This window comes from Nomascus leucogenys, chromosome 4, assembly GCF_006542625.1.
Source record: "Nomascus leucogenys isolate Asia chromosome 4, Asia_NLE_v1, whole genome shotgun sequence".
NCBI lineage: Eukaryota > Metazoa > Chordata > Mammalia > Primates > Hylobatidae > Nomascus > Nomascus leucogenys.
This window is the reverse complement of record NC_044384.1, coordinates 80,569,181-80,594,189: the sequence shown is the minus strand read 5'-3', so window position 1 is coordinate 80,594,189 and position 25,009 is coordinate 80,569,181. Positions and strand designations below refer to the sequence as shown.

General features: G+C 47.5%; 1 protein-coding gene across 1 annotated transcript in view; it reads left to right on the top strand.

Moving 5' to 3' along the window:
• Positions 1-690: 690 nt before the first annotated feature.
• VPS37C (VPS37C subunit of ESCRT-I) overlaps positions 691-25,009 on the top strand; it is a 33,720-nt gene continuing 9,401 nt past the window's right edge. Inside the window, exon 1 of the mRNA XM_030810887.1 lies at positions 691-989. The gene's annotated coding sequence lies outside the window, so the exon portion shown is untranslated. The remainder of the gene's footprint in view (positions 990-25,009) is intronic.

Here is a 25,009-nt window from a genome sequence, read left to right as displayed (position 1 = left end):
TTGAACAGGTGGCTGCCTGTGATTGGCTGAAATTCTGTGATTGGTATGAGTAGGTTCCAGTTCACTATGTACGGAGAAACCTTTAGGACAAACCTAAAATATGCCAGGAGACAACTTTAGGCTAAACTGAACACTTCTCCCCTTTTGGTCAACCTCTTGATTTTGAGAGGTTGGAAACTTTAGACATTGACATCAGTTACCATTGAAAATAGACTTATTTGGTCTCAAATTCCCCTGGGAAATAGAGCAGTGGGTTTCATAGGTGGGAAAGGAAACAGAATAGAAAAAAAAACCTGATTAGTTAACATCAGGTCACTTCAGGTTCCTTTTTTTAAGGGTTAGAGCAGAGGGGGCTTCCTTATTATGCTGGAATCTCCTGTTTCCGGGGGGAAGGCAGGAGATGGGGAATATCGGTAATTCTGTAGAATGAATGGGTGGGGGAAAGAGATTAACTAGTAAATGGAAATGAGCGTGTGGTGGCCTTGGGGCTCCTCAGTCTGAGCTCAGCCTATCTGGGGCTCCTCCTAGGTTTTGGGCTTCCATCTGCTTCCCCCTCCTTTTGGGTCCCTCTGAGAAGCCTCCCAAGATCGAGCTGTGTACAGAGCGAGTCCTCGCTGGCCACTCGGAAGGCGGCGGATGTCCGCGCCGGCGCACTCGCCCAGAGCGGCCTGGTCTCCGCCCAGTGGGCGGGGCCTCTTACCGGAGGCGGGGCCGGGGCGTGCGGCGCGCGCGGGAGGGGTCTCGTGGGCGCTCTTGTGGTTGTGGCCCGGGCGGCCGCGAGCGTGTGTGTGTGGCACGATGTCGTGGTAACTCAGAGGCGCGCGAAGCCGGGCGCCCAAACGAGGTCGCGGGGCGAGCACGCGCGCCACTGGGGCGCCGGACGTTGCAAGGGGGTTACATCCGGTAGGGGGCGGGCCTGGCGGACCCCGGAAGTGTGGGCGCGGCTGCGGTTTAACCCGCGGTGGCGGCGGCGACGGCGGCCCTGGCAGGTGAGCGGGGCCTGGGGAGGGTCCCGGCTCTGCCGCAGGCAGGCGGGGCAGAGGACGACGGTGGGGGCGGCGCCGGCGGTGGCTCCCGGAGCGCCCCCGCCTGCCCGCCTCATCCTGGCAGAGGCCGGTGATTGGGCACGAGGGGCGCGTGACTCGCGCCGGGGGCCGGCGCCCCTGCCCCTCGCGGTGGGAGGGAGGGAGAGCGCGAGGCGCCGCCCCGGCTCCCCTGCGGGTCGTACCTCCAGTTCCGCCCCACCCCTCACCGCCACCCTTTTTTCTCCGTCTCCGCAGGCCCTCGTCCCATATGTGAGGATCATGCGGTCACAATTCTGATGACATTAGAGCCTATTAGCCCATTGTATAGATGGGGAAGCTGAAGCCTAAGAGTAGGGTCGGACTTGCCAGAGGGCACGCGGGAGACCAGTGGCAGAGTGGAGGCTGGGGGGACTTTGGTCTTTGACTTACTGGCTTGTGCCCTTTCTCCACAGCATTGAGAGATGGGACTCTCAGCTTTGGCTTTGTTCAGGAGTCAGACTTGGACCTCCCAGCATCATTGACCATTTCTTACCCCGGGACCCTCTGGGCTCAAAGGGCAGTGATGTATACATACCCATTATATGCCTGGTTCCTTTCCATTTCCTCCTCAGCCGATGAGGCGATTTCCCACTTTACGGATGGGAGAAGGAGTTACCTGGAGCTGTTTTGTGAGTTACTGGCAGAGTTGACTCTACAACCTGAGGTTTCAGTCGCTGAGCTGAGGCAGTGCTTTCCCAGCTACACCTTGTCTGGGCTCACTTACCCTGGGAACGTCAGTCTTCAGCTCCAGAAACTTCCCAGACTCATTTCCCTTCGCTCCAGCAGTACCTCAGTTCTGTTGCTGCCTAAGGCCTTTTCCACCCTCTTTATTGGCTCCAGGAGTCTCATTTCCTACTAATGCACCAAGATGCTGCCACCAGACTCTCAGTTCTGTGACTCTTGGCCTTAGAGCTGGAGGTGGTGGTGACCGAGGAACTGGGGAAAGAAAGACTCTTACTTTGTTGTCCAAAGCTGCAACCCTGCAGAGACCTGAACTCTGTAGTTCTGGGTGGGATTGGGGACTGTTGCAATGAAAATACTGGACGCTAAAGTGAGTCTTTGTTCTTTGCGGTCATAGTGCCCAGAAAAGCCTTTTTCCTAGATTATCTTGGAAATGTGGTTCCGTGCCTTTGTAATTTCCATTAAGTAGGACATTTTCATTGTAGACTTTGAGCAGTTTCTGGCCGCTGTTTTGCAGGTAGCAATAGCTGTGATTTGTTGCTTGGCTTCATATGCTGGGCACTGCTCTAGGGCTTTCTGAACATACTGAATTTTGCGAACATGTCCAAATAGGCGATGATCCCATTTTACAGATGAAGTGAGTTGCAGAGATGTTAGATAACCTGGCTAGCGTCACACAGCCAGTAAGTGGCCAAGTTTGGATTTTTTTTTTTTTTTTTTTTTGAGACGTAGTCTTGATCTGTTGCCCAGGCTGGAGTGAAATGGTGTGATCTCAGCTCACTGCAACCTCCGCCCGCCGGTTCAAGCGATTCTCCTGCCTTAGCCTCCCAAGTAGCTGGGATTATAGGTGCCCACCACCACGCCCGGCTAATTTTTGTATTTTTTAGTAGAGATGGGGTTTCACCATGTTGGCCAGGCTGGTCTCGAACTCCTGACCTCAGGTGATCCACCTGCTTTGGCCTCCCAGAGTGCTAGGATTACAGGTGTGAGCCACTGCGTCTGGCCGCAAGTGAGATTTCTAACCCATCAGTCTCATTTCGAAGTTAATGTGCTTTTAACTCTGTGATACTGCCTGTCAGACCCTTTAGTTTCCCAGAGATGCTGGACCTTAAGAATAATTTCTGATGCTTGTTAGAAATACAGAGGTCCACCTCTAGAGATTCTTGGGCTATTGTCTGGAGGAGGGCCCAGAAATCTATTTTTAACAAACGCACTGGGTGATTCTTACGGTAAGGCAAGTTTGGTAAACATCGCCTTTAAGAACTTTGTAGATTTGCTGGGCCACTGGTAGCTTGGAAGTGACATTATTCCTGAGGATTCATGTTTTCTTTTTGTTTATTGCTTTGAAATTTGTTAATTTGCCCTTAAAAGGCCTTTGGGTTAACTAGCCATATGAATCATTTCTGGACACTGTTGGCCAGTAATAGTAGGGGTTTTCCAGGCTGACAAAATCAGATCACTCAAGACCTGATTTAATGGATTTAGCTCTTTTTATCCAGCTGGATCTCTGTTGTGTGGAAATTCTGTTAGAAGTGTCCTTGAAGGATGTGGCGTTTCCACAAGGTTTTGGTCTGTTCCCAGGTGCTTACCGAATGACAGAGAGGTGTCTAAAGGCAGCCCTGTCTGAGGTTTTGCTAGCTTTAAAGGCATGTTTACTTAGTAGGTGCTCCTTCCAATTCATATCTCACCTCTTTATCTTCGTTTACTGGTTTATGTGAAAGACTTAAGCAAGCAAATATCAAGCAGGTTTGTGTTGATTTAGCTGGGGCTGACAAGTAGGACCCCTGGGGCTTAGGATGGGCTGGAGAGGAGGGTGAGTCTCCCCAGTGAACTTCAAACAGATAGCTCAGGCAGGTAGGCCCTACCTTTGAAGACCTGTTAGTATTTTTAGTTCCGCTACTGATTTATCTGGTCCCACCTCAAGCGGGATTACAAATAGTCACAGATAAAGTCAGCATTATAGGATTACTTTATTCTCCTATCTGGTAAACACTGATTTCTAATTTATTTTCTTTTAAATAGAGAACATACTTCTCTATTAAATTTGCTGATACTTGTTCTATGGTGTGTCTTGGTAAATGTTCTGTGAGCACTTGAGAAGATCACATCTTCTGCTGTTGCCAGGTCAAGTGTTCTATAACTTTCAATTTAGGCAGGTTGGCTTGTAATGTTCAAGTCTTCTGTGTCCTTACTGATTTTTGGTCTTCTGTCCTTTCAGTTATTGAGAGAGGGACATTGACACTTCTGATTGTAATTGTGGATTTGTCCATTTCCTCTTGTAGTTTTATCAATTTGTGTTTCACATTGTTTTGAAGCTCTGTTGTTAATTGCATAAACCTTTATGAGTATTATATTCCGTGTATGAATTGACCTTCTTTATTGTATTGCATTAGTCTGTTTTGCATTGCTATAAAGGAATACCTGAAGCTGGATAATTTATAAAGAAAAGAGATTCATTTGCCTCACGGTTCTGCAGGCTGTACAAGAAGCATAGCACCAGCATCTGCTTCTGGTGAGGACTCAGGAAGCTTTTACTCATCTCAGAAGGTGAAAGGGGAACAGGTGTGTCACAGCCACAGAGGGAGCAAGAGAGATGCCAGGCCCTTTTAAGCAACCAGCTCTCATGTGGACTAAGAGAGCAAGAACTCATTACTGTGGGAGGGCACCAAGCCATTCATGAGGGATCTGTCCTGTGACCTAAACATGTCTCACAAGGCCCTACCTCCAACATTGGAAATCAAATTTTAACGGATTTGGAGGAGACAAATATCCAAGCTATATCATTGATCATGAAATGACCCTTTTAGCCCCTGGAAATAGTCTTTGCTCTGAAATCTACTTTGTCTGATATTAGTATAGCTAATTCAGCTTTAAAAAAATAGTGTTAGGAATTGATTTCCGGAGTATGTAAAGAACTTTTACTACCCAACAACAAAAAACAACGCTGTTCAAAAATGGGCGAAGGACTTGAATAGATATTTCTTCAAAGAAGATACACAAATGGCCAATAAGCACATGAAAAGATGCTCAGCATCACTAGTCATTATGGAATGCAAATCAATACCACAGTGAGCTACCACTTCACCCATTAGGATGGCTATTATTAAAAAAACAGTAAATAATAAGTGTTGACAAGGATGTAGAGAAATTGAAACCCTTGTGCTTTTTTGGTGGGAATGTAAAATGGTATAGCCAGTGGAAAATAGTATGGCAGTTCCTCAAAAAATTAAACATAGAATTGCCATATCATCTAGCAATTCCACTTCTGGGTATATACCAAAATAAGGGAAAGCAGACACTTGAACAAGTATTTGTATACCCATGTTCGTAGCAGCATTATTTACAATAGTCAAAAAGTTGGGAGCCATGCAAGTGTCCATGGACAGGTGAATGGATAACCAAAATGTGTTATATATATTAGATAGAATATTATTCAGTCTTAAAAAGGAAAGAACATTTGATACATCCTGTAATACGGGTGAACCTTGAAGACATTATCCTAAGTGAAACCAGCCAGTCACAAAAGAACAAATATTGTTGGATTCCTCTTACATGAGGTTCCTAGCGTAGTCCAATTCGTAGAGACAGAAAGTGGAATGGTGGTTGCCAGAAGATGGGAGAAAGGGAGAATGGGAAGTTAGTGCTTAATGGGTGCAGAATTTCAGTTTAGGGTGATGAAAATCTTCTGGAGAGGAATGATGGTGATGGTTGTACAACAAAGTAAATGTACTTAATGTGAAAGAACTGTATACTTAAAAATGATTAAAATGGTTAAATTTTGTTACATATAAAACAGTTTTTAAAAATAGAGGATTTAAAAATTATGGTATATCTCTTAAAAAGTTTTTTTACTTCTAAACAATTTGTGTCTTTATATTGAAAATGGGCTTCTTGTAGGCAGCATATAGATGGGTGGTGGTTTTTTGTTTTTTTTGTTTTTTTTTTTTTGAGACAGAGTCTCCTTCTGTTGCCCAGGCTGGAGTGTAGTGGTGTGATCTTGACTCACTGCAACCACCTCCTCCTGGGTTCAAATGATTCTCATGCCTCAGCTTCCTGAGAGCTGGGATTACAGGCGGGTGCCTACCATGCCCAGCTAATTTTTTGGTATTTTTAGTAGAGACGGGATTTCACCATGTTGGCTAGGCTGGTCTTGAACTCCTGACCTTAAGTTATCTGCCCACCCCTCCCAAAGTGCTGGGTTTACAGGCGTGAACAACCGCACCTGGCCGGGGGTTGCTTTTTAATCCAATCTCACAAGCTGCATTTTAATTGGGGCGTTAAGACTATTTAGATTTAATGTGATTATTGATATGTTTGAGTTTAAATCTACCTTCTTGCTATTTGTTTTCAATCTGTCCCATGTGCTTTGTTCCCTTTTTCCTTTTTTATGACTTCTTTGGGATCGAATAATTTTTATGATTCCATTTTGTTTCCTTTGTTGGTTTATTAATTCTAACACTTTTTTTAGTGGTTGCTTTAAGGTATATAGTATGCATCTTTAATTTGCCACAGCCTATCTTCAAGCGATATTATACCACTTTAGTGTAAGAATCTTGCAATAGTTTACTTTCATTTCCTTCCTCTTGGACTTTGTACTGTTGTCACCTGTTTTACTTCTACACATGCCATAAATCCCATAACACATTGTTATTTTTGCTTTAGTCAATTATTTTTTAAGGAGATTAAAATGTAAAGTTCTTTTATATTAACTCATTCGTTTAACATTTTTGGTGCTCTTTATTCCTCCATGCAGATCCACATTTCTGTCTTGTTTCATGTTCCTTCTGACTTGAGGACGTCCTTTTAACATTTCTTGTGGTGCTGGTCTGTTAGTGATGGATTCTTTCAGCTTTTGGGTGTCTAGAGAAGTCTTTATTTTGGCTTTGTTTTTGGAAGGCATTTTCCCTGTCTGGAATTCTAGATTAAGTATTTTTTTTTTTTTCAGTGCTTTAAAGATGTTCCAGTGTCTTCTGCTTGCATTGTTTCATATCAGTAATCTGAGAGAGTCTCACTCTCTCATCCAGGCCAGAGTGCAGTGGCATGATCATAGCTCACTGTGGCCTCAAACTTCTGGGCTCAAGTGATTCTCCCACCTCAGGGTCCCTAGTAGCTAAGACTACAGTTGTGTATCACCATGCCTGGGTAGTTGTTTTTTAATGATTATTCTTTATTTTTGTAGACATAGGGTCTTGCTATGTTGCTCAGGCTGGTCTTGACTTCCTGGCCTCAAGTGATCCTATGGCATCGGCTTCCCAAAGTGGTGAGATTACAGGCATGAGCCACCACACCTGGTCTGTTTATTTTTATTTTTTGCTCTTCTGTTTGTAATGTATCTTTTCTCCTTATAACTGCTTTTCTTTCTTCCCCCGCCCTGCCCCAGCTTTTTTTTTTTTTGGAGACAGAGTCTCACTCTGTCATCCAGGCCAGAGTGCAGTGGCGTGATCATAGCTCACTGCAGCCTCAAGCTTCTGGGCTCAAGGGATCCTCCCACTTCAGCTTCCCAAGTAGCTGGGACCACAGGTGTGTAGCACCATGCCAGGCAAATTTTTTATTTTTTGTAGAGACAGGGTCTCACTATGTTGCCCAGGGTGGTTGAAAACTCCTGGGCTCAAGCGATCCTCCCACCTTGGCCTTCCAAAGTGCTGAGATTGCAGGCGTGAGCCACTGTGCCTGGCCCTAACTGGTTTTCTAACTGAGTTTAAACAATGTAATGATGATGCGCTTTTGTGTAGTGTAGTTTTCTTCATGTGTTTTGTGCTTGGGTTCATTGAGTTTTTTGGATTTGTGGGTTTATAGCTTCATCAGATTTGGAAATTTTTCAGTCAGTAATTCTGCAAATATTTTTTTATTCCCTTTTCTCTTTCCTCTCTTTCGGGGACTCCAGTTACATGTATGTAAGGGTGCTAGAGGTTGTTCCATAGCTCTCTGATCATTCATTTTTCCCAGTAGTCCCTTTTTTTTTTCTCTCTGTGGTTTGTTCTGGATAGTTTCTATTGCTCTGTCTTCAAATTCACTGGTCTCTTCTGCATTGTCTAATCTGCTGATGTTTCCTTTCAGTATACTTTTTATTACAGACATTGTAGTTTTCATCTCTAGAAGTTTGGTTTGGGTCTTTTAAATATCTTCTCTGTCTTTAACATGCTTAATCTTTCCTTTAGCTTCATGAACATATGGAATATAGTTTTAGGAACTGTTTTAATGTCCTTGCCTGCTAATTCCATTATCTGCTTATTTTTTGGGTCTGTTTCTATTGTTTCCCTCATTATGGGTCTTATTTTCTTGTTTCTTTGTATATCTGGTAATTTTTTATTGTACATCAGATATTGTGAATTTTACCTTGTGGGGTGCTGGATATTTTTGTATTTCTATAAATGTTCCTGGCATTGTTTTGGGACACTGTTAAGTTCCTTGGGAACGGTTTGATTCTTTAAAGCTGCTCTCAAGGCTTGTTAGTTGGGATCAGAACAGCCTTAGGCCCAGGCCTGATTTTTCCTCACTACCGGGGCAATACTGTCCTTAGTACTTTACCAATGTCCTGTGAATGATGAGGTTTTTCCACTGTGGCTGGTAGGCACACAAGACTATTTCTGTTTCAGTTTGAGGTCCAAGGATTGTTGCCTTGGACTAGTACAGATCAGTACCAGCTGAGAACTGGAGGGGGACCCTCCGTAGGTTTCTGGGGTTCTCTGTGTGGCCCTTTCCTCTCTGGTACTCTGCCCTGTGAACTCTGGCTACCCTGGCCTCCCTGGAGTTTGCATTCCTCTCCTCCACTCCCTGTGTCTTGGGCCTGAAGTCCCTCTAGGAGTAACTTGGAGCAACTATAGCACTCAGCTTGGTTGTTTCCCATTGTCAGGGGTCACTCTTCTGTGCTGTCTGATGTCTAGTGTTTACAAACTGTCATTCTATGTGTTTTGTTTGGCTTTGTCTGGCTTTTTAGTTTTTTGAGGCAGGAGAGTAAATCTAGTGCCTCTCCCTCCACATTAGCCAAAAGCGGAAGTCCCTGTCCAGTCAGCATTCCTTGGATGCCTGTTGTATTAGTCCGTTTTTTCACACTGCTATAATAAAAAGAACTGCCTAAGACTGGGTAACTAATAAAGGAAAGAGGTTTAATTGACTCACACTTCGGCATGTTTGGGAGGCCTCAGGAAAGTTACAATCATGGCGGAAGGTGAAGTGCGCTTGTCTTAATGGCGGCAGGTGAGACAGTGTCAGTAGGATAAACTGTCAAACACTTATAAAACCATCATAGCTCGTGAGACCTCATTCACTGTCATGAGAACAGCATGGGGGAAACTGCCCCCATGATCCAATCACCTCCCACTAGGTCCCTCCCTCCACATGTGGGGATTATGGGGATTACAATTCAAGATGATATTTGGGCGGGGATACAGAGCCAAACCATATTACCTTGTATGTGCTCAGTGTTGACCTAGGCGCTGGGATGCAGAAACAAACACGACATGGGCTGTGCCCTTGGGGAGCTCACACTCTAGCTGGAGAAGCATGCTGATTCCTAAATAAGAAATGCTACGTGCTGTGTACAGAGTACCATGGAAGGCAGGATGAACTCTTTGGGAGGAAGGAGCAAGGAAAGCTTTAGAGAGTTGCTGGCTTTTGAGGGACGGAGCAGGCATTTTCTAGATGGGGAAAGTGTAGGAAAGAATATTCCAGGCAGAGTGGAGAGCAAGAGCAAAGGCAGAACAGCTTGTGCTGTGAACTCCTTGCTGGGCAGGATCCCTGTCTTACTGATGTTTAGAGATCAATATATGTCAAGTGACTGGAAGTGTGGTTTTTGTTCTGGGACTAGTAGGTAGAACAGAAAGAGTTGGGATGGAGTGAGCAACCCATGGAGAAATAGAGGCTTGGGGTCAGCTGATACAGGGCGTTGTATACCAAGCCAAGGAGCACAAGATTTGGAACATAATACCAAATGCTGGGGAGCCATGGGAGGGCCATGGGAGCTCTGACTGTGTTCTCTCGAGGTTACTGGGGGGGTGTAGAAGAGGGCTGGAGAGGGCCGAGGCGGGCTTAGGGCAGACTTTCTGTACAAGGATGAAAATGAGTCCAGAGCTCAGTGCGGTCATGGATACAGCTTTGCCACCCTTTGTTTGATAATGGCCTTCGTGGATTCCTGCCTGAGTCAAGAATTGATTTGAGAAGGCCCTGGCTTGGTTTCTCTTTTTCTGTGGCTATACCTGTCTGCCTGTGGATGATTCCGCTGGACCCGGAAGTTCTGGGTCTGGCTTATCACTGGCAGGGGTAGGGTCTGCAGCTGCCCCACTTTATATCAGCCTAGGATGGCCAAACCTCAGTGAGAACAGCGGTCTCATCATCTTGGGCTTTGAACAGATACACCTTGCATGACTGGTGCACACTCCTGGATGTTTGTCCTGAATGTGTCTTTGCCTTGACCTTCTTCTTGATCCCTCCTTAAAGGGACAGTTGAATCCACTTACTCAGCTCGCTCTGTGCAGATTAGAAGTGGGCTGGGGGAGGATGGACAGCTGCAGATTGAAATCCTTTCTGAGTCATCTGAACAGTAGGGACAAAGGAGATACAAGTGGAAGTTGGTGTGAAGTCAGTATGTTTTCCTCTTCAAGTCACTCATGGGCCAGAGAAGGAAGAGGCCTTGCCAAGTGGCTTGGCTTTACTGTCAGGAAGTTTCAAAAACCGGCTACCTATTAAATCACCTGTTTCTTGGCCATCATTTTGATTGACGCTGAATGCTGTTGGTCTGATTACATCCAGCCTTTGGAGTTATGTTCCTCTGTTGACTGATGCCAGCTCTGGAGGAATCTTAAATTCTCTGTCCTGCGTCGACACAGGAAGTGCTTGAGTTGCAGAGGTAAGAATGGGCTGAGTGTCTGCCCTCAGCCACAGTGATAGAAATCACGAGCAACTGTTTATTGATCCCTGCCTGAGAGCCAGACTTTAGACTTTCTAGGCATGAAACTGTATTCGTCCGTACAAAAGCTCCATCTTACAGAAGACACCGAGGCACAGAGATTTTAAATTACCCACCCAAGGTCTCCCCAGCCAGTAAGCAAGAGTGCAGGGCTGTCTGTCTTACAGATTCAGAGCCTTTAATCCCTGGGTGTCCCCTGCAGAGCTGAGTTTCAAAGGAGGCACTGCTCCTGTGCTGCCGGGGCTCCTGGGCCTGTACATCTGTTTGGACTTTAGTCTGAGGGCTGGTGAACGAGAGTAGTTACCACTTTAGTATTTGTTAGGACAGCATCATGCTGGGTTCTGAACGAAATAGAACAGATCCTACTCTTTAGGGATCTAGTTGAAGATATCTGTACCAATGACCATTGATGAAGTTGGTCCCCAGAGCCAAGCCCGGTGTTCTGTGGATGTAGACTTGATCGAGGCAGCCGAGCACAGTGAGGCGTGTGGGCCGTGAAGCTGGATGGGCTTTGTTGCAGTTCAGGCCCTGCGTTTCCTCCCTGGGAAACTGTGGGCAGGCACAGAACTTCAGTTTTCTCCTATTTAAAATGAGAAAAGCCTGAGGATGGACAGCAGCTTAGGAGCGGTGAGGATTACCTTAGTTGCGGTGTATGGAACACCCGGGCCAGCCTCTGGACTGTGAGCAGCCTCTAAACCTCAGACGCAGGGCCTCTCCCAGTTCCTGACACTGATGGCACAGTGAGGCTCTGGAGGGCAACTGGGCAGGAGGCGGTAAGGCCTGGTTTGGTGACTCCCCACACTCTACGCTGCTGGCAAGACATCACAGCTGAAAGGGAGTGGAGGAGGGGACGAGGGGAGGGGCTGGTGAGGGTTGGGAGCAGCAGGGGTAGGGGGTTAGGGCGGTGGTCTCAGGGGCCAACTCTAGGTCAAGGGGAAACTGAGCTGTGAGAACAGGGCTCCCCCGACCTGTTTGCCCAGAGCATATGTGTTGTGAAGTGTTCTGTGCAGTAGGGTTTGGATTAAATGTTCTGTTTGGAAAAAAAAAACAAACTCCTTTGAAGAAGGTTGAAAGTGACAGGATTAGGCCAAACTGGGCAAATGGGCAGAGGAGGGAGGTGTCTTGTCCACACTGGTTAGGCTACTCGACCCCTCCCACCACCACCCATTGACAGGTGGGGGGCTGAGGGGAGGAGGGGGGCAAGACGGCCAGCCTTTGGGAAGCAGTGAGAAGATAGGACACATTCATCCGGGGAGCCTGGTGGGATGGTTGTGAGAAAGAGACCTTGAAGACTAGAAGACTAGTTTGCAGCCTGCATAGGGCAGGGATGGGTGTGTGTGAGAGATTTTGGAACACTGACTAGCTAAAACGTGGTGATTGGACATCAGGGGTGGGGGGACCCACATGTCTCAGCTGACCTGGAAGCCTGGAAGTCAGGGCCAGGAGCTGAAGTCATGGATAGAAACGGAGGCTGGGAGGAAAGTCTGGTAGAAGAGTGAGAGGAGTGGGAGTGGAGATCTAGGAATGCTGGAATGCAGGTGTGTGTGGAGGTTCAGCAGGTTTGGGAGGAGTCCCCCACGGACTGGGTCAGCAAAGCCAAGCCAGCGACCTAGGGGGCAGGGTGTGAGTGCTGGGCTCTGCAGCCTGCCGCATGCTGATAGAGCCTCCCAGCCAGCCAGCCGAGTGGCTTAATTTCCTGAAGTCTTCTGCCACTCTGGGTGCCTCCCACCATTTGGCACAGTGAATGGCTTATTATTCTTGAGTCTTCTCACTTGACGGCCCTGCGTCTGGGCAAAGGGGGGTCAGATGGAGTTTTTCAGTGGATTGAGGAGCATTCAGTTGTTATATAAATATTTATGTAAAGATGACGGTTTCCTTCATGAAGCAATTTCCTTATGAGAGATTGTACATTCCCCCATGTATGCTTATATTTGAGGACTCTTGTCTAGATTGGTTTGGAGCTTGTTTCAGAAAGCCACACCCTTTGCTTCTGACTGGGATCTGCTCTTTCAGAGTCCTCTGGTTCCAGACCTAGCTGGGTGCCTGGCACAGTTGACAGGCAGCATTTCCTAACAATTAAGTTGTGAGGGAGTGGGAATTAATACTGCCCGGCACCAGACATGCTGCTTGGTGGTCTTGTTTAATTTTCATTTAATCCTTACAACCCCATGATGTTGGTAATATTAGCCCCATTTTACAAATGAGAAACAGAATGAGAAAGGCTGAATAATGTGCCCATGGTGATATAGCTAGTGAAAGGTCAGGATGGGATTGAAATCTAGGAGTTTTTGTCTCCAAAGCCTCTTCACGTAGCCTTTTTTTTTTTTTTTGAGACGGAGTCTTGCTCTGTCGCCCAGGCTGGAGTGCAGTGGCATGATCTCAGCTCATGGCAAGCTCCGCCTCCCGGGTTCACGCCATTCTCCTGCCTCAGCCTCCGGAGTAGCTGGGACTACAGGCGCGCGCCACCACACCTAGCTACTTTTTTTGTACTTTTAGTAGAGATGGGGTTTCACTGTGTTAGCCAGGATGGTCTGTGATCTCCTGACCTAGTGGTCCGCCTGCCTTGGCCTCCCAAAGTGCTGGGATTACAGGCGTGAGCCACCGCACCCGACCCCTCTTTGGGTAGTCTTAACTATTTATCCCTGGTGGGTGGGAGGAATCTCCAACCCCAATCCAGCCCCAACCCCAGCAATTCCTTAGAATGAAAACCAGCTGGGGGCGGTGGCACAGGCCTGGACTCCCAGCTACTTGGGAGGTGAGGTGGATTGCTTGAGCCCAAGAGTTTGAGGCTGTGAAGTGAGTTACTGTTGCGTTCCTGCACTCTAGCCTGGGCAACAGAGTGACAGAGTGAGTCCTTCATCTCTTAAAAAAAAAAAAAGAAAACTAAAAACGCAAAAAATTGAAACTAAAAATGCCTCCCTCTCCATGGTTTACACTGTAACTTTTCCACTTGTGAGGAAGGTCAGTTTGGTGCTGCTTTGGGTCAGGTGAGAAGAACTTGATGATTTGATTTTTTTTTTTTTTTTTTTTAACCTCCTGTGGGAAGTCAGGAAACAAAACAGTCTGGTACTCGGATGCACAGCTGGAATCATTCCGGGAAAAGAAAACCAGATCCGGCCCGCAAATATTTCCTCATTCAGTAGCACGATTAGGAAGGTTTCTTTTTTTTTTTTTTTTTTTTTTTATTATACTTTAGGGTTTTAGGGTACATGTGCACAATGTGCAGGTTTGTTACATATGTATCCATGTGCCATGTTGATTTCCTGCACCCATTAACTCGTCATTTAGCATTAGGTGTATCTCCTAATGCTGTCCCTCCCCCCTCCCCCCACCCCACAACAGTCCCCGGAGTGTGATGTTCCCCTTCCTGTGTCCATGAGTTCTCATTGTTCAATTCCCACCTATGAGTGAGAACATGCGGTGTTTGGTTTTTTGTCCTTGCGATAGTTTACTGAGAATGATGTTTTCCAGTTTCATCCATGTCCCTACAAAGGACACGAACTCATCATTTTTTATGGCTGCATAGTATTCCATGGTGTATATGTGCCACATTTTCTTAATCCAGTCTATCGTTGTTGGACATTTGGGTTGGTTCCAACTCTTTGCTATTGTGAATAGTGCCGCAATAAACATACGTGTGCATGTGTCTTTATAGCAGCATGATTTATAGTCCTTTGGGTATATACCCAGTAATGGGATGGCTGGGTCAAATGGTATTTCTAGTTCGAGATCCCTGAGGAATCGCCACACTGACTTCCACAATGGTTGAACTAGTTTACAATCCCACCAACAGTGTAAAAGTGTTCCTATTTCTCCACATCCTCTCCAGCACCTGTTGTTTCCTGATTTTTTAATGATGGCCATTCTAACTGGTGTGAGATGGTATCTCACTGTGGTTTTGATTTGCATTTCTCTGATGGCCAGTGATGATGAGCATTTCTTCATGTGTTTTCTGGCTGCATAAATGTCTTCTTTTGAGAAGTGTCTGTTCATGTCCTCTGCCCACTTTTTGATGGGGTTGTTTGTTTTTTTCTTGAAAATTTGTTTGAGTTCGTTATAGATTCTGGATATTAGCCCTTTGTCAGATGAGTAGGTTGCAAAAATTTTCTCCCATTCTGTAGGTTGCCTGTTCATTCTGATGATAGTTTCTTTTGCTGTGCAGAAGCTCTTTAGTTTAATGAGATCCCATTTGTCGATTTTGGCTTTTGTTGCCATTGCTTTTGGTGTTTTAGACATGAAGTCCTTGCCCACGCCTATGTCCTGAATGGTATTGCCTAGGTTTTCTTGTAGGATTTTAATGGTTTTAGGTCTAACATATAAGTCTTTAATCCATCTTGAATTAATTTTTGTATAAGGTGTAAGGAAGGGATCCAGTTTCAGCTTTCTACATATGGCTAGCCAGTTTTCCCAGCACCATTTATTAAATAGGGAATCCTTTCCCCATTTCTTATTTTTGTCAGGTTTGTCAAAGATCAGATAGTTGTAGCTATGCGGCATCATTTCTGAGGGCTCTGTTCTGTTCCATTGATCTATGTCTCTGTTGTGGTACCAGTACCATGCTGTTTTGGTTACTGTAGCCTTGCAGAGACATAACCAAAAAAGAGAATTTCAGACCAATATCCTTGATGAACATTGATGCAAAAATCCTCAATAAAATACTGGCAAACCGAATCCAGCAGCACATCAAAAAGCTTATCCACCATGATCAAGTGGGCTTCATCCCTGGGATGCAAGGCTGGTTCAACATACGCAAATCAATAAATGTAATCCAACATATAAACAGAACCAAAGACAAAAACCACATGATTATCTCAATAGATGCAGAAAAGGCCTTTGACAAAATTCAACAACACTTCATGCTAAAAACTCCCAATAAATTAGGTATTGATGGGACGTATCTCAAAATAATAAGAGCTATCTACGACAAACCCACAGCCAATATCATACTGAATGGGCAAAAACTGGAAGCATTCCCTCTGAAAACTGGCACAAGACAGGGATGCCCTCTCTCACCGCTCCTGTTCAACATAGTGCTGGAAGTTCTGGCCAGAGCAATCAGGCAGGAGAAGGAAATAAAAGGTATTCAATTAGGAAAAGAGGAAGTCAAATTGTCCCTGTTTGCAGATGACATGATTGTATATCTAGAAAACCCCATTGTCTCAGCCCAAAATCTCCTTAAGCTGATTAGCAACTTCAGCGAAGTCTCAGGATACAAAATTAATGTACAAAAATCACAAGCATTCTTGTACACCAATAACAGACAAACAGAGAGCCAAATCATGAGTGAACTCCCATTCACAATTGCTTCAAAGAGAATAAAATACCTAGGAATCCAACTTACAAGGGATGTGAAGGACCTCTTCAAGGAGAACTACAAACCACTGCTCAATGAAATAAAAGAGGATACAAACAAATGGAAGAACATTCCATGCTCATGGGTTGGAAGAATCAATATTGTGAAAATGGCCATACTGCCCAAGGTAATTTATAGATTCAATGCCATCCCCATCAAGCTACCAATGACTTTCTTCACAGAATTGGAAAAAACTACTTTAAAGTTCATATGGAACCAAAAAAGAGCCCGCATCGCCAAGTCAATCCTAAGCCAAAAGAACAAAGCTGGAGGCATCACGCTACCTGACTTTAAACTATACTACAAGGCTACAGTAACCAAAACAGCATGGTACTGATTAGGAAGGTTTCTAAGGCAACAGCAGGTGTTTCTGAAATATGGGGTAAGATGGGGCCAGTTCCTTTTTAACACGTACAGGTTGGACTTTGCAGGTTGCCCTGGTAACAGCTTCTTCTGGTACCATAGATGGATGTGGGGAATTTGTAAGAAACCAAGGGATGTCACAGCTCTTCTTGCAGTGTGATTTCGGGCTTGAGGTCACTGGCAAGTAAGTGTTGTCTGGCAAGGCGAGGGGAGTGGTGGGAGCCGTGCTTCAGCTCCCAGATGCTGGAGCCGGTGGAGACTGGAATCCTCCTGCCCAGTCTCAGCAGCCATTTCACTTGACACAAGATTGCAGCCCAGGGGTTGCAGGAGTAACCCCAGGAGGTGGGATAATTTATATTTGTTCAGTGCTCAGGGGTTTGCAAAGCTCTTTCTGGGCTGTTCGCTTATCTGAGCCACACAGCAACCCCTAAGGTGGGATTATCATCACGGTGCCCCATTAAGGAAACCGAGGTTAAAGGACTTGATTAAGGTCACACAGTTAAAAGAGCTGTGGAGCCAAAGCACAAACTCAAGGCATCTGTTTTCAAATTCCATGTCTGCACAGGACAGAATTCTGTGCAGACACAGAGTTTGGGGAGAGAGTTGGCATGAACCACTTAAGAGGCAAGGGGTGAGGGGCAGTGCAAGTTGTCTCTAGGGCTGGCATGCCACACTCTGATCTCAGTGCCCTCACTGTCTAGAAAATGCTGCATTTTGCAGTCCAGCTTTTTTTTTTTTGACGGTTATCTTTGGAAAGGATCTCTGATCAGTGGAAACGATTTGTTTTTGAGCTGATTAGCTCGTTGAGCAAAACCATCTATGCATGACTTTTTTTTTCCCCGACAAAAACAGATCTGGAAGGCTGCCCCAAGTTTGAACCCTCCCCAGAGTCCCCCTTCCACCCTGGTCTGCTAGGAAGTTCTGTGGCCTCCCTTGCTGGGGATGTGGCGCTGCCTTTGGCGTAAATCCACTGGCCCTGTGCTATCTTTTACCAGATCGTGTACCCTGTGCTCAAGACCTGTGGGATCGATTTAGTCAAGATATAAAGTAATGGAAAGAAGTTGAGACCAGAGATCAAAGCAACAGGTGCCAGATGGCCGGTCTGGCTGCACCCAGAAATGCTGCTTCCTTGGTTCTGATAGCAAAGCTCCAGTGCGTTCAGCCTGTGCCCCCACCCCCAACCTCCTTTCAGTGCATTGTGGCAAACGGTGGGGCTCCAGGATTTTTGTGGGATGTCTTTGTCACCTCTCCCCTCTGCCCCACCCCCTTTTCTGTGATCTGTACCCTTGCACTTGTCTCCCATAGAGGATATGGCGTCAATTCAGGTCACACACCTGAATTGTGGGTTTTGATGGCCCACCCAGTTTCTCACAGCTTTGAGTTGAAATTTAAAAATGGGAAGATGCACCTAGATGTAGATTTCTGGCTCCCTTTGGAGAGCTGATAGGTCTGGGAAAGCTGGCAAGGCTGCAGGAGGGGCCTAGAATCACCAGGGCTGCTTTCCAGCCAGACACACTCCCTGCCTGGCGCTTGGCCTCCTACTGCCGGCCTGGCCTTTGTAGGCCACTGGGGTTGGGACCTCTGGTGGGGGTGAAAACTGCAGAGAGACAACTTTAGAAAGCAAAAGGAAAAAACAAAAACAAGTGTTCTTCCTTCTCAGGGGCTGGTAGTGAGGAACCAGGGGCACTGTTCCTCTTCTCTGTGCAAGGAACACAGACTGGCTCACGCATAGCTTTCTCACCTTGTTCTCTCCCAGCCAGATCATTCTCGAGTTGATGATATTGCCCCAGAAAAGGTGTTTTCTGCTGTACCTGTGAACCTGTGCAGCTGCCTGCCCCGCAGCCCTCCCTCCTCCTCCCCTCCCAGCCCCTTGGATCTGCAGTGGCTCCCGCCTGGGCTGTGCTGCTCCTGGCATGGCACGCGCAGGCCCCTGTGGCCAAGCTTTCCAGGCCCACAGAGCGGCCCATCTCTTCTCCGTACTCCATTGGTGTCTGCCTCTGTTACGCCGCTCTCACCTGTATTCATGATGAATTATTGTGAATAGTTTTGGCTTTTTAAAATGAAACTGAGTTACTTGAGAGTTAGGATCAGCTCTTACCTGTGAATGCTGTGTCTGGCTCATAGTAAGAACCCCCCAAATATTTGCTCACATCCTGCTGCCCCCATTTATCCTTCCTCCCTTGATGTGGATCTCTCAGTATTCTTCGCAAATGCAATTGCTTCGTAAGTATTGATTCAGTAAGGGAGTGGAGAAATGCGAGCGGGCAGGGCTGAGGGGAAGAATGCCCCGTTCTCTGTCCCCACGTCTTCACTGACTTGTTCTCTCCTTCCTGTCTCCATCACTTGGGCAAACGTTATTGTGAGCTATCTGACAGCCAGTCTGCTGGGCTTGGGTTGACGAAGATGAGTGAGACATTCTCCTTGTCTTGAAGGGGTTGATTTACTCTCACCCTCAACAACTCCCTACTCCTGCACAGCAAACCCCAGAGGTCACTAGAGCAGTGCTGCATCCTCCCGGGCATCCTGGCAGTGGGAGGGGCTCTGGGCCAGGGCCCTGGTACTGAGGGGCCCAGGTAGTTGGACTCGTCACACCCTCCAGCAGCAAAAGCCCATGGACTCTGGGTCCCTGAGGACATCTCAGGAACCCCCTAGTTCTCTACTTTGAGATATCTGTGGTGGCTGAGGTCACTCCGAGAAGTGTCACTTTGGACGTGTCCCTTGTGTTGGGTGATGGAGTTAGATGCCACCAGCAGTGGATGGCCAAGCTTCAAGGGCACTTTCTTAGCAGCTCTGTGGGCTGTGGGCAAAATAGTTTCCTGTTCTCCCTTCTCTGTATTAGGGACCCAGGGAAGTGCTTGCTGCTTCCAGCCTTGCTGGTGGCTCTGAGGAGCAGGTGATGGCTGTGGCATTGGTGAGAGAAAGGGACCTGTAATTTCCAGGGGTGGGTGATGCTGCGGTAAACCCCACAAGGTGGCACTTGCCTGCCCAGCCTGAGATGCTGTATGAGGGCGGTGAGGTGGGCCTCCCCCAACCGGAGGCAGGGACAGGGAGGGATGGGATAATCGGCGTGCTTGCGTGGGCTTCTAATCTCTGGATCTCGGGCCTTATGGCTAAACACCTTATCCTCACTGCAACCCTCTGATGGGCCGAGCAGGTGGGGCAAAGATGTTGGTGAAATGAAAACACCCACACAGGGGTGCAGTATCCTTCCTGCTTCTTTCTGGGATTCATTTTATCTCTGAAATAGGAGTCGCTTAAGCTCATGCTGGCTTTACATACCAGAGAGGTTATGTAAATTAACAGGAGAGTTTACAGAGGGCTTTGGTCTCTTTATTTATTGTTTCAATTAAAGACTAGTGTGATAGTACAGAGGGCTTTGATTTCAGAAGAGCCATGTAAGAGTTTGTTTGCCCATTTTACAGATAAGGAAAATTGAGTCCCAAAACGAAAATCTGGCCTCCAGCTATTTGGCAAAGTTGGGAGTAGGGTTCTGAGCACTCCTCATTTGGGACATGTTTGTCTGGCACATTCCACCAGTGCCTTCTGAAATGGGAGCCCCATGAGCAGAGGAGGTAGCAGCTTGGTGGAGGCCCCGGTCCCCTTCCCAGACTTAGCTTCCGTGTAGGGGGGACTCCTGGCCTGTTAGAAGCCTGACATCATGGCAGGCACTGTTTTCACATGAATCTCCCCTGTGGAGCTGGCCAGAGCTTGGGCACTCGTCTCATGAGCTGTGGCCACGACGTTCTGCCTCTTGCTCTTTATCGTATGTGATGCTGCCTCCCTCTGTGATGTGGATTGTCATGTCACTGCAAATCTGAAGCCTAAATCCCAGCATGAAGACCCCTGTCTTGTGCACCTGGGTGTCACCTGTCCCACCGTGCCCACACAGAGCCAAGCCTTAGGAAGTGCCCTTGGGGTCCTGGTGGGGACTCACTCTGTAGAAACAGCACTGCCTGCGTTCTCCTCCTGCCTCTGCCGTGACTGGGTGACAAGGCCCTTTCTCCCCCGGGGTCTTTGCTTTTCCTCTGTCAGATGGGGTTGCCTCCACCTGTGTTCCCCCAGAGTGTTGGGGAAAGGGGAAAATAAGATAATGGATGCCAAACTAGTCATATCCAGGTAGCCTAGTTAAAATGAAAACTTCATTAAAAATTAAGAATCGGCTGGGCGCGGTAGCTCCCACCTGTAATCCCAGCACTTTGGGAGGCCGAGGCAGGTGGATCACTTGAGGTCAGGAGTTTGAGACCAGCCTGACCAACATGGAGAAACCCTGTTTCTACTAAAATTACAAAATTAGCTGGGCGTGGTGTTGCATGCCTGTAATCCCAGCTACTGGGGAGGTTGAGGCTGGAGAATCACTTGAACCTGGGAAGCAGAGGTTGCCGTGAGCCAAGATTGTGCCGTTGCACTCCAGCCCGGGCAATAAGAGCGAAACTCCCATCTCAAAAAAAAAAAAAAAAAAAAAAGAATTGGCTGGGCGTGGTGGTTCACACCTGTAATCCCAGCACTTTGGGAGTCTGAGGCAGGTGGATCACTTGAGGTCAGGAGTTCAAGATCAGCCTGGCCAACATGGTGAAACCCCCATCTCTACTAAAAATACAAAAATCAGCCAGGCTGGTGTCAGGCACCTATAATCCTCGAGAGGCTGAGGCAAGAGAATTGCTTGAACCCAGGAGGTAGAGGTTACAGTGAGCTGAGATTGCGCCACTGCACTCCAGTCTGGGCGACAGAACAAGACTCCATCTCAAAAAAATAAAAGATAAAAAATAAAGAATCCTGGAGATTCTACAGTTCTAGGTCTGGAGGAGGACTTAGGACTCAGGGACTCCATGAAGCACATGTTGAGAATCCCTGGACCAGTAAAGGCATTGTCATTCCAAACTGCATGACCTTGGGCAAGTAACGTCACCTCTCTCAGCCTCCCCTGTGAGGTTGGGGTGATATTGATGCCCACTGTGTAATATGGTTGCCAGGGTCCTCATAGCAGCAAATGCTTAGTGGTGCTTACTATGTTCCACATGCTGTTCTGTTTTACAGATTGAGAAATTGAGGCACAAAGGGGTTAGGTGACACAGTAAGTGGCAGAGCTGGGTTCATACCGAGGCAGTCCGGCTCCAGTCTCATCTCTTAACCTTTAGACCAGTGGCTCTCAAAGCGTGTTTCAGGGGGACTCCTGGAGGTTTCCAGAGACCCTTTCAGGCCATCCATGAGGATAGAGTGGTTTCCGTAATCATTCTGAGACATTATTTTCTTTCTTCACTCTCTTTTCTTGCATGAGTATACAGTGCAGTTTTCAGAGGCCGCATGACCCATGATCATGTTGTCATTCTGGCAGCTAATGGAAGGTAGTGTTTGTGTATTCTTGTATTTTAAAAATTTCTCGGCTGGGTGTGGTGGCTCACACCTGTTATTCCAGCACTTTGGGAGGTCAAGGCGGGAGGATTACTTGCGTACAGGAGTTTGAGACCAGCCTGGATCAAATAGTGAGACCCCATCTTTACAAAAAATTAAAAAAAATTAGCTGGGTGTGGTGGCACATGCCTGTAGTCCTGGTTACTCAGGAGGCTGAGGTGGGAGGATTGCTTGAGTCTGGGACATCAAGTCTGAAGTGAGCTGAGATCATGCCAGTGCACTCTAGCCTGAGCGATAGAGCGAGACCCTGTTTGAAAAAAATTTTTCTTCCACTTTTAATTTCGAACATGGTAAATACCGATAGCTATAATCCACATAAACAGAACTCTTGGAGTCCTCCTTAACATTGAGAGTGAAAAGGGGTCCTGAGACCAAAACGTTTGCGATGTGTTGTTGGAGGCTGTGTTATCTTATTAAATGTGATACTTGTCAAACATCTGGTGGCACCTCCCGTGGTAAGCAGCTGGAGGGGAGTTGGTGCCTGTCCCAGCGAATCTTGGCTCTTCTCGGGGCCTCCCCACGCGTGGAGACTTCGGTGTATGAGACTGAGTCCTGAACCTGCTGGGTGCTTTCACAGATGGTGGTGCTGACTGTGCTGTTTGTGTGTGGTCAGCTAGCTGCCCGTGACAGAGCTTCCGTCCTCCACCTGGCTGCACCTGCAGTGCTCAGCCTTGATGGCAGGAGTGAGCAGATGCTCAGTGGCGGGCCTCCCCTTGGGTGGAGCCGATATGGGTGCAGCTGCTGTGGCCCTGCAAGTTCTGTTCCAGGCCAGGCCTGGCACCGAGCCAGCACTTTGCCTGTGCTATCCCATTGAACCTCGCACCCGCCCTGTGAGGGAGGGGCTGTTGTGAGTCTCATTTTGCAGGTGAAGGACTCAAGGCTCAGGGAGGTTCCACCTTTGCGAGGGGCAGGGCCTGGACTCCAGCTGTCTGGCTGGCTGGAGCCTGTGCCCCGATGTGTTTCGGTGTCTTCACAGTGTTGCTTCTGCTTATGGCCAACTCATTTGGGTTTGGATTTGGGGTGTGCTGCCAGTGTTCCTCCCGGAGTTCTGCTCCAGCCCAGGCCATCTGCAGGCTGCTCTTCCCCTGCTCCAGCTCTAGCTTTTACTTCTTTTCTTTTCTTTTGTTTTTTTGAGACCGAGTCTTGCTCGGTTGCCCAGGCAGGAGTGCAGTGGCACGATCTCCACTCACTGTAACCTCCGCCTCCCGGGTTCAAGTGATTCTGGTGCCTCGGCCTCTGGAGTAACTGGGATTACAATCGCGTGCCACCACGCCGGGCTAATTTTGTATTTTTAGTAGAGACAGGGTTTCACCATGTTGGCCAGGCTGGTCGTGAACTCCTGACCTCAGGTGATCTGCCTACCTCGGCCTCCCAAAGTGCTGGGATTACAGGCATAAGCCACTGCGCCTGGCCCAGCTTTTACTTACTTTCATTATTTTATTTCATTTTACAATTTTTACAATCAGATGCTACATTGCCTAGGCTGCTCTTGACCTCCTGGCCGAAAATGAGCCTTCTACCTTGGTCTCCCAAAGTATTGGGATTACAGGTGTGAGCCACTGTGTCCGACCTGGCTCTGGGGCTTTTAGACCAAGGGTTTTGGAGCAGTCAGGTGAGGTGTGTACAGAATGCAGGTTTGAATTTTGGCTCTGCCATTTGCTGGCTGTGACTCTAACCTTTCTGATACCCTGTCTGCATATGACATGGCTGCTGCTACCTCTCCTTTTTAGGGGAGAACAGCTCAGGGAAAACTGACGTTGCCCGTACTCAGAAACCAGGGGTCTCCACTGTGATAGGACTGGCATGGAGCTGTCATCTTCTCAAAATCTGGCCCTGGACCAACTTTGTCAGTCTCTCCAGGAGGGATTCCGGATTTCTGGGCCCTGCCCTGACCTACTGATGCAGAGCTCTGTGGGAGGGGCTGGCCACCTGTATCGTCAGTGAGCTTTGCTGGAATTCAGATGCACACTGAAGTTTGGCAATCCCTGCTTAGAGATTGGGGGCCACTTTTAACCCTCAGGACATAACAAATACTGGTCACGTCCCTATATGGATAGCTCTTTATCAGTGGCCATATGATTTGTTGTTTAAACCAGGGCACCCTTGAGTGGGTGGAGGCGGGGGTCCCCTGAGGAGTGCACTGGGACTTCCTGGTACATGGGAACATGTGGTCGTTTCTCAGTCCTCCTCTTACCTTTCTGATGACCCTAGAAGATGCCATTCGCTTCCTACTGCAAATGGGGAAACTGAGACTTGGAGAAGGTTGCATCTGACCACATAGCTGTAACCTTGGTTCTTGATTCTAGAACACCTTCTCAGCTGGGTTGTCAGCCTTGGCTCACCCTAGCTGAGTGCTGGTGCAGGTGGGCTGTGGAGGACCCTAGATTTCTGTGGTGCTGGAATCTTTTGAAAACTAATATAACCTTTGTGATGAGAAAAACCAACATTAAAGCTATGGAGCCGGACATGGTGGCACACACCTGTAATCCCAGCACCTTGGGAGGTCAAGGCAGGAGAATCGTTTGAGCCCAGTAGTTTGAGACCAGCCTGGGCAAAATAGTGAGACCCTGTCTCTACAAAAAAAATTTAAAAATTAGCTGGAGGTGGTAACACACACCTATAGTGCCAGCTATCGGGAGGTTGAGGTGGGAGGATCATTTGAGCCCAGGAGGTCAAGGCTGCAGTGAGCCCTGTTTGCACCATTGCTTTCCAGCCTGGGCAACAGAGTGAGACCATGTCTCAAAAAAAAAAAAAAAAAAAGCTATGGAATGCACGTCTGGAAAAGATACAAACCAGATGAAAATGGAGGACGCTGTCAGCAGAAAGGAAGCAGGTCCCGGGTGTATTTGTGCTTCCTCTCTTCAGTCCCTGGGGTTCCCTCCTGGGCCTGGCTGTGACCCGTCTACCACACAGACAATCGATAGCCCTCCAGGCAGAGTGACAGGGAGAGGGCCGCTGACACCAGCTCTCTGTCAAAGCAGATGTCCTCTTTGGGTCGGTCAATTTCTTTCCTTCCTGATTGCCTGTGAGGCCAACTGGCTGATTTTTTTTTTTTCCTGCTCCTATGAGGATGCGCATATGACAGTCCCTTTTGGTGGCACATGGAGAGGGCTGCAGTTAAGGGGAATTCTGGAGGGAAACCTGAGGTTTCTGGAGCACTAAATATAACAAGCAGTGACATAGTTGAACTAGTGATGTTGAAGCCAGCAAAGCCCCCATGTGTGGAGCTTGGTG